Raw genomic sequence first — 3,974 nt, forward strand, 5'->3', positions numbered from 1 at the left:
CTTGCCCGACTTGCGACGCAACCTACATTGGTGAAACTGGAAACTTCAAGAGGCGACTAAAGGAGCACAAAAACGACGTTGCTAACGGCCGCACCCAGCTGAACGCCTTGGCAGAATACCAAAACGTAACCGGTCATGTCATCGCTTGGGATTCGGTCAGACTCATTGCCACCGAGAAAATATTATCAACCCGCCTACTCCGAGAATCCTTCCACATCTAATCAACCCCGCATGCCCTTAATCGGACACGTGGGCTCATGCCTACAACATACGCATGCGCTTTGCACCGCTCCACGCATGTATAAATACGGCCGAGTCGCTTTTTCCTTCATATGTGAACAAGGGACCCGTACGGGCCCCGGAACGTCATTTGCTGTAAAGCAAAGCTTTTTACCTCTACCCCCCCCCCCCCCCCCGAGGGTTCTTTCGCGACCATTGGTGTCAACAGAAAACTCCCACGAACAAATAAAAAAAATTACTGGCACCGCCAGGAATCGAACCTGAAACTAATACAGCAACAAAGCGAGAGCCCGTTGTCTTACCGATTGAGCTACGAGCACAGGCGTAGACGGGGAACACAGGTGAACAGGGAACTCACCAAGCACGTCTGCGGGTTTACCCCTTGCATTCTCGCTGAATGCCACGTGATAGCGTCGCGCGACCTCTCGTGCCGCTGTGCGCTCCGCCAACGCACGTGTAGCGCCCTTGTGCGCGCCTTGCGCATGCGCAAGGAGTTACAAAAATTAAAAGAAGCTCACACCAACGCACGGCATCTCACTTCTAGTACGCCAGTGTGCTAAAGCCTGTGGCCTCCAGTGTTCACCAAAAAAAATCAGAGATCCTTGTCGTCCGCCCTCACGCCAAACGCCACATCAAGGAAGACTATCAAACACTCCTTGATGGCCAGGCCATCATGCCAAGCCCCAGCATCAAGATCCTGGGCCTAAGTCTCCAGGCCAACACCAAGAGTGACGTATCCTTGCAGCGCCTCAAATACAGCATCAGTAAAATCATACACATGATCAGGCGAGTTGTCACCAAGAAGCAAGGCCTCAAGGAAGCCGATACCTTTCGATTAATTCAAGGCGATAACCCAGCATTATCGCCTTCAGAGACACACCTTACCCTCGCCTTACCCTGACCTTTCTGGAGAACAACAAACTACCATACAATTCGGGTCCTTCCCACACCCTACGCGTCTTCACTTAATGCACCCGAATCGCTACGACGCTGAATGCAAATTTTGCTCAGAAGTAGGAACACTCTGCCACACAATCGGGGTGTGCGACTTTAGCCCTGAGAACCCTCCTCTCTTCCCGTCAACTACCCAAAAAGATCAATGGGAGAGGCTACGGTCCAGTCCCTCTCTGCCTACCCAGCTTCAGCTGGGTGACAGAGCACAGGCGGCGCGGACTGCATATGGGCTCCAGTGAAGGAACCAAGGCCCGAAGGAACCAGTCCTTTGCTCCGCCCTCTGGGTCGTTCAGAAATCTGAATAAAAGTATTTCCCCCCTTCTCCTCCCCCTCCGCCTCCTCCTCCTCCTACACTCCGTCTCATGCCGCCGATCTCGTCGCTTCCGTCAGCGGCGGCAGAGACGGAGAAGTGACATCGTATAACAGTGTCTTTGAGCTTAATTTAATTTTATAAAAAATAAGAGTTTCCACTCATGTGATCAGCCAATACAACTCAACCAACCACCGTTCATGCACCATGCTTTGATTTAACCTTAGCAAAGAATATCTCTTTGAAGTAATGAAGGGTGTGGTTAAGTGCATTTGACTTGTCTATGGTTTCATTATTTGTAGAGCCACGAGAGTGGATTTAAGTGACGTTACATGGGTAATCGTTGTGGGGGCCGTTTACAGCTTTGCTTTCCAACACCATTCGCAGAGTGGATTGGCGCAAATTTTTTTACCTATTGTTTTTGCCAATTTGGCGAGTGTAGGTTTAGTACCGACAACGTGACAGTATGCGTAAAAGTTGACTTTCTATATTCGGGGTCGTGTTAAACTAGAGGGTAGACCCACATATTTTCATATTTTTAAGAAAATTTCGAAATAGAGGTCGCTTGACAAATTCAAGTGTAAAAAAAGGTGGTTCACAGTAGACTTTTGCTCTGACATTCCTCCATATCTTTTACGACTTTTCCATTTTTGACGTAGGTTATAGTTTAAGAACTTAAAAGCACAAGCTAGAGCTTTACCTACAAGAAAGCGTCCGCCGATTAAGCAAGTGATCTCGAAACCATACAAACGCAAGTAATTCGTTGCAAGGAAAATCATGCTGCTCTTCGGCAACCCCATCGGCGTCGTAGAAAATAAGGAGTCACCAGTAATTAAAAAGCTCCATCACAATTCCAGAGAACAACTTACGGGAGAAAAGCTTGTGAAGGTTGCCGTAAATCGTATTACACTGTGGCGATGTAACTGCTGCCAACATACAGCCCAAAACACTTACATTCTTTCAGGTAAGGGTCGACGAGAAGGCAGCCTTATACTGCTACTTCTTTTACAACCGCTCAGTTATATAAAATTTCCACGCTCCACAAACAGTTGGGACCGCATCGCAACACCACAATAGTCCGTGTATTTCCAGGAGCACGGCAACGCCAGGAGAAACATTCGGGGGGAAGGAATGTGCAATCGATACTTCCGTATAAGCTATGATGCTTGAAACCGGCGGGAAACGATGCCATTACGGCCGTCTCAAAGCAAAACAGAGTGCGTGTGAGTGTGAGTGTGTGTCTCCGCAGATGACGCCGGCCGTGGGGCGACGTATACAGCCGAACGCGCCCGGCGCCACCCACAGCGGGCATGCCAAGGGAGACGAGACGTGCGGCAACCAGGCCGCAGAATGTATGGCACTGCTTCGGCTTCTCCCGCTGACACGTGTCCTCCAATTTGTCTTGTCAGGAAAGCCGAGTGGCGCCTCGAGGAGGTCCTCGTCGTCCGCGGCGCGGTGGCGTTCCGGGCACGCAGTTGCACGTGTACGTGGCACGCCGCTCTATCCAATGGAGAGGACGACAGCTGGATCGGCTTAGATTAGAATCGATCGACGTTTTGGGGCTTTCCCCCCTCCGCTCCCGCCGATGCATCGCGGTGGAGCCGAGTTGTACGGGGAGAAAAGAGCCTCCTCTGTGTCTTGCAACCGGCGGCCGGGCACGGTACATCTACACTTACGTAGCCATGGGGCCCACGGAACGGTGAGCGCAACTTGATCTGAGACGGTCGTCAATTCGAATTGCGTGAGCCCCTGAACGCACATCACGCTAAACTCAAAGGAATGTGATCGCACCTCGAATAACGAACCACCTCTGCGTGTAAGTTGTCCCACCGGCCGTACAGCTCAGCGCCAGTCACATTGACACGCCAGGCGGGCGGTTCAAAAGCTGCGCCGCTCCTAAGAGAATTTGACCACTTTTCTAGCACCAGAGCAAAAAAAGAAATTGTTCCATACGCGGAAACCTCGAGACTTCAGCTTCATTACCCCATCAATGATATCTGCATTTTATAGGGATAGCCCAAAGATCTTTATTCGACTATTTACTGGCGTCACCCACAACGCCAATGACTTTTCAAAGCCTTATCTTGGCTATTACAGTGTTTCCTGCTGTATAAGTCCACCTTTCTTTTTACAGAGTTCTCGTTTGTGCGCTTTATTCTGGGCTGCGAATAAGATGAGCATTTTATGAGTACAGGCAACCCATGTTTTCGGTGGGTAAGATTAAGAGAACATGCTTCAAGTTTAAAAGGAAGGCCTTACCCACCGCGGTGGTTCAGTGGCTAAGGCGTTGCGCTGCTGAGCACGAGGTCGCGGGTTCGATTCCCGGCCGCGGTGGCCGCTTTTCTGATGGAGGCGAAAAGCAAAAACGCCCGTGTGTACGAGATTTCGGCGCACGTTAAAGATCCCCAGGTGGTCAAAATTAATCCGGAGCCCTCCACTACGGCGCGCCTCATCGCCTGCGTTGCGTCGG

The sequence above is a fragment of the Haemaphysalis longicornis genome, unplaced genomic scaffold (assembly GCF_048455015.1).
Source record: "Haemaphysalis longicornis isolate Haplotype H1 unplaced genomic scaffold, Haemaphysalis longicornis Haplotype H1 scaffold_1, whole genome shotgun sequence".
NCBI lineage: Eukaryota > Metazoa > Arthropoda > Arachnida > Ixodida > Ixodidae > Haemaphysalis > Haemaphysalis longicornis.